We start from the raw sequence: 18,538 nt of genomic DNA on the forward strand, positions 1-18,538 counted from the left end.
AATATTTGCATTTTCAAACCCGAAAAACATTTACTCACCGAATCCAAGCACTTGATTATTTTTGAATTTTTTTTTGTTAGTCCATAACTGTTAACGTTTGCAAAGTCGATCTCAAAACTAAAACAATTTGTAACTTAAAATAAAATAAGATAAAATTAAGAAATAAGTAAGGTAAAAATAAAACAACACAAAATAAAAATAAAAGTAAATATAAAAGTAAAATTAAAAAAATTAAAATATTAATGTACATAATATTCTACAAAACAAAATTTAAAACTAAAAAAAATATAAAAATAAAATTAATATTAAATTAATTTACATAATTTCGTTAAGAACGATCACAACGTGGAATTATATTGATTTGCAAAGCCCTAGATCACGTTTCCATTTTGATATTATTGTGACACAAAATCATAATTGATTGTAGATATTGTCCACCGGTTTAACTTGACAAGTGTTTTGATGTTAACGTGATACATTTAAGGTTCAATTAAGCACGGTACTTATGTGATCCCCACTTAAACATACATGTTACTGATTCCATCATATCTCGGGCCTAGTTTGTGTTAACATATCACCTAAACTTGACTTAAACCTTTCTTAGTTGATCACAGTGCCCTTATTAACATACTTGACACTTTTGACTTTGTACACTTGACACTTTGTGCTTTGCACACTTGACTTGATCTACAAAGATTAAAATAAAGCAAAAGATTCAGGGCCTTAACAATAAGATCTTGTATGACTACAAACAGAGAAAGTCCAAGGTTTGAATCAAAATAAATGAAGAAATAAAGAAGAAGTCAAAAATCATAAACTTGATTCTTTTTCGACTCTTTTTCTTGATTTTTCATTTTCTTTTTTGACTTTTTTGTCTTTCCTTTTCTTTTGCTTTTCTTTGAAGCTTTTCTTGACTCAATGAAAATTAAAAATAGACACATATTTCATAAGATGACTGTGATCAGGTAAAGAGAGGCTTGGGTATGACATGTGTAGTTACATTTCATCCTTCATTGTTATGACTTTAACGGAATCATGCAATCACTTCATAAACGTATAGCCACTAGTATCGGCAATATTTTAAGTTTATATCACCCAAAACTTACTTGTTTGTCAAGCCTATCTACATATCGATGAATGACCTTGTAGCCTTTTGATCTAAGCTTTTAACGCGCTAGGGTCATTACATACCAATGTACTATCACTTTCCATATGGTCGGATCAAATTCTTTAATTGAAAATTTTAAATATCCGACTCCCTCTAAACAGAAGCTCCCTCTAAGCGGGATAATTCTTTTTTGAATTTTCTTAAAGTTTCTTAATAGGAGTAAAGATGAAGTTAATATTATATATAAAAATAAAATCTTTTTGCTAAGTCAAGTGACTCGATTTTGGTTTTTCTTAAAGTAAATTTAAAATCTTTTTGGTGAGTTAAAGTTAACTCATTTTCTTCCTCTAAAATTGTGACATATTTCAAAAATATTTACAATTTTAAAACAAAAGATAAAATTTACTCAAAAGAAAACATGCCCAATGATTCAACGAGAAACAAAAATCGGGCACGACTAAAAGCTTTGTAAAGAGATCAGCAAAGTTAAAGTTAGTATGGACCCTTTTTATATTGACAAGCTTACGACCAAAACAATCACGAATAAAGTGTATTCGGATGTCGATGTGCTTAGTCTTTGAGTGCTGGACTGGGTTTTTAACAATTGCAATGGCAGCCTCATTATCACATTTGATCGATGTATCATAGAAATTTAAACCGTAATCCAGTAGCTGATGCTGGATCCAAATCACTTGGGAACAGCAGCTGGATGCAGCTACGTACTCAGCTTCTACTGTGGAGGTAGACACAGTAACTTGCTTCTTGCACTGCCAAGACATCAACCGATCTCCCAGGAATTGACATCCACCCGATGTTGATTTTCTGTCTAAATTGCATCTCCCATAATCACTGTCAGTGTAAGCATGAAGTTCAAAGGAGGACTCTTTTGGATACCAAAGTCCCAAACGTGGTCTTCCTTTCAAGTATCTGAAAATACGCTTGATAGCTGTCATGTGGGATTCTCTCGGATCTGACTGATATCTGGCACACTGACAAACAGGGAACATGATGTTCGGTCTTCTTGCAGTGAGATACATTAGGGAAACAATCATGGACCTATATAGGTGTTGATCGAATGGTTTTCCCAATGGATCAGGAGAGAGAACAGGTCGCGTGGCGATTGGTGTCATGAAAGCAGACAAGTCCTTAAATCCGAACTTCTGAACAATGTCATGAACGTACTTTTCCTGATTAATCAAAGTCCCGTTTTTCTTTTTTTCAACTTGTAAACCCAGGAAGAAAGTCATTTCTCCCAAGGAACTCATCTCAAATTGCTGTTGCATAACCTCTGAAAACTCCTTGCATAGATCCTCATTCGTGGACCAGAAGTTAATATCATCAACATACACTTGGACTAAAGTCAGATCACCATTAACCTTCTTGACAAAGAGAGTTTGATCGACAACTCCTCTTTTGTACCCATTCTTCACCAAATGGTCATCCAGTGTGGCATACCAGGCACGAGGTGCGTGGTAGAGACCATAAAGTGCCTTGTCAAGTCAGTAAACATGATCAGGATGATCAGGATCTTCGAAACCTGGAGGCTGACTGACATAGATTTCTTCTTTCACTTTCCCGTACAAGAAAGCGGTCTTGACATCCATCTGATATACTTTGAAGTTCATATACGAGGCATAGGCCAAAAAGATGCGAATTGCTTCTAGTCTTGCCACCGGTGTATAAACTTCATCGTAATCAAGTCCTTCACGTTATCAAAAGCCTTGCACAACAAGCCAGGCTTTATTTCTGATGATAACACCCTTGTCATCCTTTTAATTTCAGAACACCCATTTCGTTCCAATCGGTTTCTTATGTTCTGGTTTCTTCACAAGCCTCCAAACACTCAGCTTCTTGAACTGTAACAGCTCTTCTTGCATTGCTTCGACCCAAGAATTCTTTTTCAATGCGACTCGATAGTCCTTGGGCTCGACCTATGAAATAAAACAAGCAAAAAGACATCTGTTAATGTTACCAGAGGTACTGCGTGTTTGAATGCCAGCAGACGGATCTCCAATGATGTTCTCAGTCGGATGTCGTCGATGAATTGGTAACTGGAATTTGCTTGACATGCTCGACTGGTGTTGCCTCAAGCTCGATTGATAAGCTCTCTATGGGATGAAAGACAACAGTCAAATTAACCGGAGCATTTGGTTGAGGATCATTTGCACCCCCATCTTGATTAACCAGATGTTCTGGAGCAATAAGACCTTCCCATAGGTTGTCGTAGAAAGGCACAACAATTGCTGGAATGGAAGTTGAGTCGGTGCTGCCAGAAGCTCCATTCTGAACTTGTTCATTCTGCACATTTGCTTGATCAGTCTCCTCGACATTACCATGATTTTCTTCTTCAGAGGGAGGTGTAGGAACATATTCAACCACACTTGGTTCTGCTGGAGGATCCACATCTTGATCAGTCTGGACGTTTTTAACATGATTTTCCACATTATCAGCAGACTCATACGAATCGGTATCCGAATTTGAGTCATCCTCGACAGTGGGCATCTCAGTAGAGTCTACAGAAGGCTACACTTCATTGATCGGGGCAGGTTGATTAGCCACGGGTGGAACATTAATAACTGGTGCAGGTGAAGCTACTTGAACATCTTCCAGACCTCTCAAAACAGTATTCATTAACAATGACTGATCATCTTCAACTTAAGCTGGTGGTGTCACAATGGTGGGAACAGGAGAAACAGCCGGTGCTGTGTACATTCCTCGAAATTGCTTGAATAGACCTTCATAGTTAAACATCCAATTTGGATCAGTGTGTGCATCTGTAGGGTTAAATTCTTGCTAATCAATGTTGTACGATTCCAAGATCACTTGTGTTTTCTTGTTATAGACACGATAAGCACTTTTGTCAGCGGAGTAACCAACAAAATAGCACTCATCCGCCTTTTCAGCAAACTTGGAAGTTGTAGCAACATTTGTTTGGAGCACGGTGCAAGCACATCTAAACGTCTTGAAGAAGTTCACCCTTGGCTTGGTTCTATAAAGACTTCATAAGGTGTGCAACACACGATTCTGGGTAAAGAAGACAGCGTTGATGGCTTCACCCCAGAAAGATAAAGGAAGTTTGGAGTATGACAGCATTGTTCTAGCAGCTTCAACTAATGTACGGTTTCGTCTCTCAGCCATCCCATTTTGTTCGGGAGTGTAAGGTGCGCTGAATTGACGAAGGATCCCTTTGTTGTGACAGAAATCGTTGATGGTTTTGTTGCAGAATTCTGTTCCGTTGTCACTTCTGATACACTTGACTCTTTTGTCTATTTGATTTTCAACCAACACTATAAATCTGAGCAGAAACTGAGATGTCTCATCCTTTTGTCTTAGCAGAAAAGTCCAACTGAAATGCGAGTAATCATCAGTAATAACCAGACAATAGGCTTTTCGACCTATTGTCATTGGTTGAATTGGACCGAAGAGGTCCATATGTAACAATTGAAGAGTGGAGTGTGTGGAGTTGACAGTCTTGGGTCTGTGAGGGAGTTTGTGCTGTTTGCATTTTGAGCAAGCTAAACATTTTTCAACACAATGAAAGGATTTTACAGGCAAACCCCTCACATGGTCACCTTTAACCAACTTGTTCAAGTTCTTAAAGTTGACGTGACCTAGACGTTGATGCCATAAAGATGAATCGTTCTCCGAGGCCTTGGACATCAAACAAGAATTGGTACGCATTGTATAATTACTTCTTATGTCCAGAATGTAAGCATCATTGTGCCTCAGAGTACGCAAGATAATCCACTCTTTAGGGACTTTAAAACCTGGTTTAAGAATAAGACATTCATTTTCTGTAAAAAGAGTAGAGAATTTCTTATCACAGATTTGGGAGACACTGAGCAGATTATGGGCTGTTCCACAAGATTGACTTCATCAAAGGTCAATGTACCATTGGAGACATTGCCTTGTTTCGTGATTTCTCCTCCTATGTAACCAGCAAAGGAGACATGTCCGCCGTCGAATGGTTTGATGTCAAACAACAGGGACTCATCTCCTGTCATATGTCAGGTGCAGCCACTGTCCAAGTACCAAATACTATTGACAGGCTTTCCAGGCTGACCCTACACACATGAGCAGCTAGTTAGTAGAGAGGCCCCGAGGCACATTTTTCTCGGGAAAATTAAGCAGAAAATCACCAAGTTTAATTTTATGATTCATAAAAATATAATCTTTTGGAGAATCAGAGTCTGAAGAACAATCCCTCGAGGAACTTGAATTAAAATTTCCACGGTTTTGGAAGGGTTTTCTGGATTGCCTTCGCTTCGGTTTGGACTTAACAATAAAGTCCTCGGTGTGTTTCTTGTTGAAAATATTTGAAGGGCCCTTTGGCTTTTCAGCTTCCGAACCCTTTGCTAACCTTTTTCTTTCCCTTTGGGTTAGCCAAAATGGTTTCTTTGGTTTCTGATCACGTTTGGATTTGAAATCCATCTCACTGGTAATTGAGTGAGTTTGGTTAGACATTTTCTTAGCAATGTGATTAACCTTAGGAAATGTCTGACCAAACACGTTGTTTAGTTCTCTTTGTTGCTTGTACCAGTTCTTGCAATGTCTCGCAAGATGAGATGGATTTCCACAAATGAAACAACATTTTCTTTGGTTGCATTTATAGACATCTTGCTCACTGAGATATGAGGGATAAGGTGATGTAGTTGGGTTAACATGTTGGTAACCTCTATCTGACTGATAATTACAAACATTTGAACGATGAGTTGCAGAATAATTTGATTGCCTTGGTTTCTGTCAGGAGTAGTAATAGGCACTATCAAATTGATCATAATATTGAGAACTATTGTTATAATTTGTATTTTGAGAAAATGAGGTTTTCTTAGGTGGCACATATTTACAGGAAGTGTTTGGTTTATCATTTTCAAAAATTGATTCTTGTTTTCTCACATTCTCAACATGATGATCAGTTGATGAGCAACTAGGACTAGTCTGTTCGTTAACCTTAGCTTCGATTGTTTCATCAAAAACTGTTTCACACTCTGAATCAGAAGAAGAACATTCAGTTTCATTACAAACATCATCACAACTATCATCATTAGAAGTTTCACAAAATACAGCTTTGAATCCTGACATTAGACTACCCAACATAGATTCACAAACTTTATTACAAACAAGATTGTTAATTGTTTTGGTTAGATCCACACAAGACTCAAAACGTGTTTCTAACCCTCCATTTGGCTTACAACCCATGTTAACCTTCCCACAATCACCATTGATTACATCACCTGCTTCACAAGACACATTGACGTTGGACTTATCAAATGATTGAATTGGAGAAGCAGTTTTTGATGCCGCAGGAACAAATTTCACCGGTTTTGGTATTCTACCAACCCCATATGACACTTCTTCATCGGAAAAGTATTATAGCTAAAGTTGGGCAGGCTGGTGTAATTATCATTCAAAGGTGGAGGTACAGTAGTATAATCGTACCCCAGCCCCGCTTTAACTTTAGTACTTCTCTAGGCTCCAATAAGATCATCTAATTGCTCAGATGATGTTTCAAATCTTTCGACTATCTTTTCTTCTTTCTTTCTATTAGAAGCATCAAGTTTTAGTTTCTCAATTTTATCTTTTAGTTCTGGAACTATGTTTTTAAAGTAAATTCTTGATCCTTTTGAAAAATTTTAACTCTAAGATTTGCCACATCATCATGGGGAGTTTTAATCCTTTCCACATAAATCTTGTCAGCCTTTACATACTCGGTGTTTAATTCTCAAAGTTTTGCATTTTCTTTCAAAACTTCATTCTGATGATGTCTATAATATGTAACCTTATCAATGCAAGCCTGAGAACAGAGATTGTGATTTACCTCATCGAGTGGTGATGCATCAGAACTTGCAGCTGAAGATGAAGAAGCTTCATTGTTGGAAGAGAAAGCCATTCCAGCTAGGTTGAGTGGATTATTCAGCTCCTGAAATTGATCATCCCAATCCAGAGTCTGGACCTCTAGTTGATAGACAAGGGCTCTTGAGGTTGAGCTTGAGTTTCCCTTGTGTGGATGACCTCATCTTCTTGGAGCAGAGCTGTTTGGCTTGTGCACTTCATGCTTCTTCCCAGCTGACTTGATATTTTCTTCATCGGTCACCTCAGTCACACGAATGCCATTTGCTGGTTTGGAGGATTAGTGCATTCTCTTGCAAAGTGACCCATCTCACCACAGTTGTATCATCGAAGCTTTTCCTTATCAAAATCCAAGGTTGTGATCCAAAAACCCTCAACTAGTGAGCCGAAACTCTGATACCAATTGTAGGTCCCAACGTGGGTGGATCTAACAACGTGTCTTGGATCAATCAAACTCAGTGCTAGCGGAAATCACACTAAGTCACCTAAGAGGTCTCGGATCTTGAGAGTTATTTCGGGTATAGAGAGAGAGAGAGAGAGAGGGAGAGAGAGAGAGAGAAAGGGCTAGAGAGAAACTAAGTATGTGAGAGTTTGAGTTTTGGCAAAAAGTTGTTTCTCTCATGCCACGCTTCCTATTTATAGGAAGCATGCATGAGAAATATGTCATATCAAATGCCCAATGGGCTTATTTACATGGTTTCCCTTGGGCCTAAATACATACAACAAAAACATCACAAGCCCAAATACATACAAATCCAATACAAAAGACTGATATAACAAAATGGGACCTAACACATGAATTCACCACTTTGGTTTGATTTTGACACAATTTTCATTTCCAAAATCAAAAACAAAAAATCCATTTGCAATTAAGCCTTGGATTATGATTAATATCAACATCGATGATGTTTATAATCATTAGTGATTATCATGACACAATATAGAGAAAAGTTAACTCTAGCTAGAGCAAACCACTTACAACCTTTGTTGCCAAATTCTTGAACAAAATAATCTTTAGACTTTCAACGTTGTTTAAGTGAAATTTCAAAAGTAACCTATATAGAACAATTTATTATAAAAACTGATTCCTGTTAATAACTTTTGAGAAACCATTTACTTCCTCAGCATGGTCTAATTGCGATTACATGACACGAACCAATTAATCCACGAGACAATAACAGAATGAATACGAGTTGAATGATTACGTGTATATTGATAACCGAATGATTCCAATCATTCATGCATACATACATATAAGGAGGCTCGATTCGCCACGATGTGCACCTCCTATCATTCTAGAGAGATTTTGGCATGGTAACAGTACAAAACTGAACATAATGGCCAAAAGGTCCCGAAACCGGAACTAACAACAAGTTCTTGAATCAATCCCACTTACTAGCTAGCGGAAATCACTAGTAGGCAACCGGGATCTCGGATCTTGGTGGTGTTTATTATTTTCCGTGAAGAGAGAGTTTGGAGAGAGTTGATAATATGGATAAGATAGAAAAACTGCAAAAAGGTTTTGTTTGCATGCCTATGCTTCCCTATTTATAGGAGAAGAATGGCAGGCATCGATCTATTATATTATGAACGGCCCAATGGGCTTAACCTTACATGGCCTCGGCCCAAACATACATAAACGAAACCGAAAAGCTAATAAAATACATATTGATAGAATCATATAATACAAAAGACTAACATACAAAATAGGGCCCAACAATCTCCCTATAGTCTTTAGTATTATATTTTCTAGCTTCATAAGTTGGTCTCATAATCGAAGTGGGAAGAATAATAAAAAAGTTGGTTATCAAAAAGATAGCGAACAAACTTGTTGAACTTCTCAACTAGTTGGTTGGTGTTGTCCCTTCGAATATCTTCCATCGTGGACAAAGGAGAGTTGTAGAGCTTCAACAAGTCCTCCTTGTCAAGACTAGCAAGCTCATGCTCGTCGAAGAAATGAAGCATGTGCATGGTCTCACAGTGGATAGTGGATGAACACTTCCGCTTGCTGTTGTCAAACTACCATGCAACAAAATCACACAACATGTTGGGAGTGAATGGTTCACCATGGTATATTGAATCACCATGGTCTTCATACATCTTGTATCGCCATGACTTTATTCTCTTGCCCCACTTCAGTAGGATGAAGGAACGATCTACCCTTGTTGAGAGTGAAGTTAGGGTAGTCTTCCTTCCACTCTCTGCTTAGGAAGCGCTTGAACCATCCTTCTAGGTTCTCGTCATAAGAGCCTCTTCCCTACTGCTCTCCTAAAATCATTCATGTGAAACATTGACAATGAATGCATATCAGAGTAGCTCAAATAGGCCAGATCCCCGTTGGCCCGCCTGATTTCCCATCTTCTGCTGTCAGTGTGCCATTCGCACAGGATGGGAGATTCATCATGATAGTGGTAGTTACGGCATCTGAGACTTGCCAATTTGCCGATAACACACCACTTCTTCTTCCTTTTTGGCACTTGAGAAGTTGCAGCACCAGCTGATTCGAGAGCCACCATAGTCATGGGCTCCTGAATCGTTTCTTCAACCACACGAACCGGCGTGTTCAGGTTTGGGGAATATTTTATGCCGTCGTCATCATCATCATCTTCCGTTCTTGGAGACTCGGTACTTGCACATTCAGTAACGTTAAAAATGGATAGGAATCCCTTCTCCACAGCAACATCCATGTTTTTGATTTTCTTGGCAGCATTGGTGATTGGTTGCTGGTTTTTCGGTACATCATCATGTGAAGCTGATGGTTGGCCAGCTCCACTGCCACTGTCAGCACCACCATCGCCACCATCACCACCGTTATTATCATCCGAGTTTTCATCATCGCTCGGATGTTCATTGAAACTATCATGAGGATCATCATCCTCATCAGTTTAATTTTCCTCCTCATCATCCGATTCATCATCCTCACTTACTTCCTCCTTGGCTCCAACTTCCGAAGCTATAATGGTTTCACCACCAACAGAGCTAGCAGGCACTATTGTTGCAACTACGGTCTCCACACCGTTTTTCATCACCACATCCACACCGCTTGTCACAATCTCATTAACACCATTAGGACCAACCTCAGTATTTTATCCTTCTCCGCCTTTCCCGTTCCTCATTCCTTTTCTGGGATTCACCCAACTCCCAAAAACAAAATCAAGTCGACCCTCGATATCCTCCATATCCTTATCATTCATATGCAAGATCTCAGAGGCGGCGAGGTATTTGTTGGCAATTTCTTCGTTTACTTTCAAATGAATCTCGTTCAATCTATCTTGCTCGGCCAACCTTTCCTTTATCCTGTCAACTTTGGATCGGAGTTCGGTATTCTTGGCAATGAGAGTGCCAACGTTCCTTGAGGATCCTTGATCACCCTCAAGTAAGCAGTCGATCCTGGCTTCCAACCTTTCCGCCTCTTGTAACACCTGATCAGTCCACTTCTCCAAGTCATCTTGTACCTTGCTTGAACACGAGAGGATGATGGCTAGTCGCTCTCAAGAAAGGAGACTCTTGATTCAACTCTCAACCCTTCATCGTGTTTCCTAGAGAGTGATAATGGTTGATCAGTCATTAGTTGTTGTTGATTTTCAACTCACTTCTGGAGAGTTTCTATCCACCGTCTTTGACTTTCATTCTCTAGATTGGCAACCCTTTCCACAAGCTCAGCCTCCTTTTTCCTCTGTCCCTCACAAACTCTATCATTAACAATTCCCGTTTAGCATACTTCTCATTTGATTTCTCTAGTGCCTGAATCCTTTCAAGAATGGGATCAGTGTACACTAGAGCCTTGGTATAACTTCCACCTGACAGTAGGATTAGGGTCATGAAAGTGGCTTGGGTAATGGTGAGAGGGGTTGTTAATCGAGTAGGCTGGGCTTGGGTTTGGATTGGCATGGTTAAGTTTTCGGTTAGCATTGAAATGTTTGAGGTTTGGGTTTGGATTGATGTGGTAAGGTCTAATGGTAGAGTCATTGGTTCTATTGTGGTTTGGGTTATTGGTGAAGTGACTTGAGCAGTGGTGGATGGTGAGGTAAAGGTTTGTGACCAGTATGTAGATGTTCTAAGTGGGGAAATGAAAGCTGGTGATCCTATAGGTGAGGTTATTCTGGGAGGTGATTGGGTTTGTTGGATTGGTGAAGTGTGAGTTGAAGGGGTAATGGGTAGGTTTTCTAAGATAGAGGGTATTGGTTCGTTTAGTCTTGTTGGGGAGATGTCTGGTGAGGTTGTGGGTTCGTCTTGGAGTTTCCTAGGGGTGTGGTTGGATTTGGTTATGGATTTGGTTTTGGGTTGTTTGCCTTTCTTGGTAGATATGGTGCGGGTTAAGGTGGTGGGTGAGGTAGTGGTAGGTTCGGGTAATGTGGTTTGGGGTTGAGGTGCAGTTGTCTGGGCAGACTGTGTTTGTGTCAAGGTGGAAATAGGAAAGATTACCTTTAAGGGTGGCATCTTTGAAGAGACAGGCTTCTGGGAGTCCCCGATTCTCCTCAAAAGTTTCAAGGGCAGCTCAAGTTCTTCCTCCTCCTCTGATTACTCATAAGGTCCACCAGTAGAAGCCTTATTGACAGCCTTTTTCCTCTTATCGTGTCGCTTCTTTGTTCTATGCTCACCCTAAACCTCTGTATGTTTTCGTGGCCTCATCATCTGATGCATCACTACCCCGTTCATCATCACTATCATATCATCGTCATCTTCACTGTCATCATCTCCTCATTCTTCACTTGTTTTTTCACTATTGGGTTCAATTTCAGAAAATAACCTGAACTTGGTGCCAGGAACTTCTCCTTGAAAATTGCATCCACTCCGCTCTGGAGGTTCCAACATTTCCTTGAACACAGTTTGTCTCACCATCTTGACATGGTGGGCCTCGGTGGAGGCAGCTCATTACCATCTTTGTCATGATTTATCAGGTGCACAGGCCTCAGAGCTTCAGGAATTAAGTCTCCAGCAGTAGTTGCACAAATCTTGGATACATCATCCAAGTGTGCTTTGATATAGCATTTCCATGCATGCATTCATTCAAAGAATCTTCTAGAGTAGTTGCACTTAACCTTATTTGTCAAACAGACCATCACCCAACCCAATCTATCTTTAGTTTGTCAAATCCTCCTTTCTGTTCTGATAAGAAATTTGTTGTGATGTGAAATAAGAACTTCCAGTACGGAGGTAAGTGTTTCTTCTCAAGCGTAGACCACACGACGTCATATGCATATGAGTGACAAACTGTTCCAAATCCTTCTTCTTTATATGCTCGTAGTAATGATGTGGGGCATCTTTGATGTTTAGATCTCGTCTGACGTCTTCTTCAGATATCCTTAACGTCTTTCCTTCAACCTCTGTGTCAATGTATTCACCACCCTTAACTGTTCGAGTGTTTGTCCAAAATTCTCTAATCCAACCCCAATAAATAACGGGATTGGCGGATATTGCATGCATAAGCGGACACTCGCGAAGCCTTTTGATAATAGACGTAAACACTCGACGCTTCCTCTTTCTTGGTAGATCAAGTGGGTAGTACATAATGTGTTGCTGTAACGACATCAATAAACAAACCATTAGGATTGTTAAGTAAGTTAAAAATGAAAATAAAACAAGGCAAAAAAACAAAAAGATAAAAACAAAAAAAAATGAAAACCAGAAACAGTTGAAAACTGCCAAGTGTAATCTAATTGAAGCGAGATATGATGTAATCGAGTCGAGTTTGAAAACTCGATTTGATTAAGACCAACTTTGATTCGATTTGTTTTACGTAGATTCATCTTGAAAATCTTCCAACTAAAAAGTAATCGAATAGAGTTTGAAACTCGATTCGACTAGAATCCAATTCGATTCGATTATAATCAGATTTGATTCGATTAGAATCAAATTCGATTGGAATCAAAATCGATTCAATTAGAATCAAAATCGACTCGATTAGAATCAATATCGATTTGATTTGTTTTTCCTTGAGAATTTTTGCATAAAGTCTTGATTCAATTCGACTTAACCGTGAACTTGATTCAGATTTTGCAATATGTCCAAATCTCAATTCCACTTGTTTCTCGGTTCCACCGGACCCGATAATTGCATCGGTACAATATTATGCTCTAAAAACAACCAACACATGGTCAATCGGACTCCTAAACGTTCGAAGAACCCTAAAAACCTAAAAGACTACACAAATAACCATAAGAACATAATTAAAACAGTCCATAGGCTATTCAAGATGTCGACATCAAGATGCCAACATCAAGTTGTCCAAAAAACACGATATAATATCCCATGATTCTCTTACGGTTCCAGTTTTGAACCGTTAAGAGCCAAGGTAAGAACAAACATGGACTAAAGAGTGAAATGATGTAATACCGATGGTGAGAGGTCCATATTGATGATCTATCAAAGTGTGAAATACAATAATGAAAGTAGATGTTTGATTGTGAAGAAGGAGATGGCGATGGTGGTGTTAGAAAAAGAGAGGGGGAGTTGAGAGAAAAAGAAAGCATGTGAAAGTGGATAAGTGAAAGAGATTTTGGTTTCCCCTTTATATTCTCGAGTTTTAAAAGATTTTACACTCTCAACCCCCGTACTCTGAAAATATTTACAGATTCAAGCCCGAAAAATATTTCCACACTAAGTCTAAACACTTAAATATATACAAAATATATTATCGGTCCATACGTTGTCAACATTTGCAAATTAGATCCTTTCGAAAAGCAATTTGGAAATAAAAGGGAAGCAAAATAATAAAATACATTAAAGTTTTTAATAAATAAAAACAAGACAAAGAAAATAAGAATAAAAGTAAAGTAAAAATAAAAATGAAAGCAAAAAATAAAATAAAATTAAAATTAAAATAACTTAAACAAGGTTTTTCAAGTTAAAAACACAAAATAAAAAAAAATAAAAAATTAAAAGGAAAACAACTAAAATTAATATAAAGTTAAAACAAGAAATTTGAATATATTGGAGTATAGATGAAATTAACATTGTATTAAGACTATTTACAAGATTTTCTGATTATAATAATGGTTTTGCGAGAAAGATCACGACATGAAATCATATTGTCTTATAATGTCCTAGATTGCACTTCTATTTCAATATTATTATGCCAAAAACCTAGAGTCAATTGTAGATATATTTTGTCCACTTTAAACTTGACAAGTATTTTGATGTCAAAGCGATATATTAACGCATGTATTAAGCACAATGCTTGTGTGGTCCCCATTCAATCCAACACATTTACTGACTCCATTACACATCGGGCATAGTTTGTGTTAACATATCACCTCAACTTGACTTAAACCTTTCTTTTTTTTTTTTTATCGTAGTACGTTTATTGACACCTTACTTTGGACAATTGACTCCATCTAGAAAGATTAAAATAAAGAAGAAGTTCAATGCCTTAACAATCAGGTCGGATATTACCATATTATAGCGTAGAGAAAGTCCAAGGCTTGAACAAAAGAAAGAAAGCAAAACAAAGCAGAAGATTCAGCACCTTAACAATCAGATCTTGTATGACTACCAACTTATAAAGTCCAAAGTTTGAATCAAAATAAAGAAATAAATAAATTAGAAGTTAAAAATCCTAATACAAACATCCTTTCATTTTTGTTTCTCTTTTCTTTTCTAATTCTTTCTGACAAGAACCAAGCCCCGGTGCGGAAGCGTGAATAATGGTCGTTATTAACGGAGGAACTCGGATATGAGATAGGATCGAATCGTATTCACTCTTGAAAGGCATTTTGGACAGATGAGTGGTGTTTGGGAGAGAGCCTGAATCGATTACAATGAACAATAGACTGGATGAAAAAATATATGCAATCGAAACACAAATAAAGAAGTGGTAGTATGATATCATTAGTCAAAAGATTGTCAAATAGAGCACTCATACATACACACATACATACAATAAAGATCAGCCACCTCCAGGAGAGCTCATCCTGGAGGCGGCGGCTCTCTCTAAGAGATAAAACCCTAGATCTCACACAATACACTCATACTAGACAAATTAACAGATACATCTATTTATACTAGTCTAGTATGACTTGGTCTTCAAGCCATCCACCCTTGGTTGAAACCAAAAATATTAATTATTTTTCATTTATAATAATAATAATTCGATGCGTCGGTCTAAAATATAAGTCCCAACAATCTCCTCCTTAGACCGATACCATCGAATTTCTTCCATGATCACCTCAAAAACTCGTTGTCTTTCATTGAAATTCTCCCCCTCACGTTAAGCTTCTCCCGTCGTTCATTTTAGATCATTTCTCCTATATCACATTTAGATACATTTGTATGGGCATATGAACGAGGCTTTGAACTTCAAAGATCAACTTCAAGTAACAAGGTCAACACAAAAAGAAATAAACTCAATGTGATCATCAAATAATCTTCAATTATTTCAAATCTGTTTCTTCCCTTGTAAATCATCTTCAAACCATTCCCTAAATCAAGATAGCCTTCAATTCAACCATAACCCGTTCTTGATTGTCAAGTGACTGTTTTCATAGGAGGTTAAACTCTACTGATCATCCGTTCACCCTGTTACTAGTGATGAATCTATCTTCTCAACCGTACTAGGAAATCTGAAGACTCACAAACAATGAAACATCTCTAAAGAATCTTGGATTATTGATCTTGATCAACTTTTCCTTAACTTGAGTCTTTTCACTTGATTTGAAGCAAGAAATTTGCAATGAAATTCAAGAATATTTACTCCCCCAATTTCGTTGCAATTGTCTTTGAAAACTGTGTCTTCAAATCAAGTACAGGTGAAACAACCTTGACCATCCTTATCAAGATTGTTGATTCTGTAATAAACAAAGATAAACAAAACATTATGTTGGTTGACACTCATAAGTGATTAAATTCGTAAGCTTGATCAACACTTGTTCTTGTAAAGCTCTTTGATGAAGTTTGTGAAAAATTGATAAGGCTTTGATTTCCTTTTGCTTGTTGACGATTGGATAAAATTTACCAAAATACCCCTGGTATATATCTTCCGTAAAGGTCAGCTTGGTCAAACGGTGAAAGGCACCAAAAATATCAAGTGTAATTCATTTACGAGCATGGATTTAGTCCACGAGAATATATAAGTCAAAGTCCCTTCACGAGCATACTCAGTTTTTACTCAAGCATGCTTAAAAACACTTGTGTTTTTTTTTTCTTTCATTGAGCATGTTGAGGAGCTTGCCTGGGGAGCTTGCTCGAGGGCTTGCTCGAAAACACTTTTTTCTTTCATCGAGCATGCTAGAGAGCTTGCTCGAGGGCTTTCTCGAAACCTTGCTCGAAGCCTTGCTCGAGAAAATACTTGTATTTCTGTCGTTACTCGAGCATGCTTGTCTTTACTCGAGCATGCTTGAGACCATGCTCGAGACCTTGCTCGAAAATACTTAGTCTTGTTCTGTCTGTTATCGAGTATGCTCGAGACCATGCTCAAGACCTTGCTCGAAAATACTTAGTCTTTTTCTGTCTTTTCCTGATCATGCTCAAAAGCAAGTGTGCTCGAAAACACTTATATTTTTTTTCTTTTTTCATGGGCATGCTCAGGAGCCAAAGTGTGCTCGAAGAAGGTTTACTCAAGTAGAAAAAAGTGTGCTCGACACCAAAATATAGATTGTTGAGATAAACAAGGATGTGCTTGGGGTTCATGTGCTCGAATCCAAACTTGATGTGCTCGACTTTGCATGCTCGAGCAATCGATAAGCTACCTTTTGAGTAAACATATCAATGCTCGAACAGCAGAATCATTCCGTTGTGCTCGAAAGACTTCATGAAAGTTCAGGACTTGTCCACTATGCTCGAGAAATAGATAAGATACCTTTCGAGTAAACATATCAACGCTCGAACAGTAGAAACATTTCCTTGTGCTCGTAATACTTCATGACAGTCTTGTCCATTATGCTCGAGCAATAGATAAGATACCTTTCGGGTACACATATCGATGCTCGAACAACAGACCTTTCTTCTGCATGATCAATCAATGATTTTCCAATACAGAACCTGCTTGAATATTCCCTCTGTATTTTCCATCTGCTACTACGAACAATGATTAGATTGCTCCTAGTATCTGTTCATTCTTGACTTCTACATATCAGATTGTACCAGCAGCAATGTTCTTCAATATTCCCTTTACTGTTCAAGTAGCACACTCATATCAGAAACAATTATGAGCCCATAAAACCCTAATTTTCAGATCAAGAACCAAGCTTCTTCATCTGAAATTAATCATTGTAGCAATATCCCAGTCATCTCGATATCAACCATCTATCTTCAATCTATCAACAGCCGTTATAGATCTGAAAATCATCTTCAATAACAGTTTTGCCTCAAACCGAGCTGAAACACTGTTACATCAGATCTGGACCGATATGACCAAATAAAAATGAAATTGATATTGAATCTCCGAACGAGTCATCAACCCAAACATCAATCCACATAAATTTTACCCAAATCATCAAATAATTTCAAAAACTCTAAAAATTTTTCAACAAACCTCATCGGTTTAACGTCCATGGTGGATTCAAGAGCGAGATGAATCAGATTCAGCAGTTAGTCTGAACGATTCGGCAACCCTGCTCTGATACCAACTGACAAGACCCAAGCCCCGGTGCGGAAGCATGAATAACGGTCGTTATTAACGGAGGAGCTTGGATTTGAGCTAGGATCGAATCGTATTCACTCGTGAAAGGTGTTTTGGACGGATGAGTGGTGTTTGGGAGAGAGCCTGAATCGAATACAATGAACAATAGACTGGATGAACAAACATATGTAATCGAAACACAAATAAAGAAGTGGTAGTATGATTTCATTAGTCAAAAGATTGTCAAATAGAGCACTCATACATACACACATACATACAATAAAGATCAGCCACCTCCAGGAGAGCTCATCCTGGAGGCGGCGGCTCTCTCTAAGAGATAAAACCCTAGATCTCACACAATACACAATACACTTGTAAGGCCCCGAACCCCGGGAGCCCCACAGTTGGTATTCATACAAAATACTTATTAAAATAATTAAAACTTGAAGACGGTTTCTTCCATTAAAACAAACATCTCAGAGTGTTCAAATTCAGCGGGAATTTTTCAGCGGAAAACATAAATAGTGAAATAAGTTCCCTAAAACCCGGGAATTTTTCCCAAAACCAATTTTAAATATAATTCATAAAACCATTTAAAATAAAATTGTTCAAATTACATTCTTCCATCCATGTATGCCCTTCACCATCCAAGTAGCTTCGTGCACGTCCAAGCGATAAGGCATCCTCTTCATAACCTGAAACTCACACTAACATGCACACAAAGTTAGCTTGAGCTGAGTGAGTTCAAGTTTTAAGTAAATAATATCAGTAGTAACAATTATGATAGTCATACCAAAAGTTTAAAAATAAAAGAGTGCATCCATTAAATCATCATTACCGAAAACTAAACATTCTCATACATACATATACAAAATATATATATAAACATCCTTTCAAGTACATCCCTATATATATAACAATATATATATATATATATATATATATATATATATATATATATATATATATATATATATATATAACATCCACGTATAACATCAGGGTCGAGCAAACGTAAAACC

Source organism: Bidens hawaiensis, unplaced genomic scaffold, assembly GCF_021521415.1.
Source record: "Bidens hawaiensis isolate Kalapana, Puna unplaced genomic scaffold, B.hawaiensis_p1.1 tig00032395_1, whole genome shotgun sequence".
In the NCBI taxonomy this organism is placed as follows: Eukaryota; Viridiplantae; Streptophyta; class Magnoliopsida; order Asterales; family Asteraceae; genus Bidens; species Bidens hawaiensis.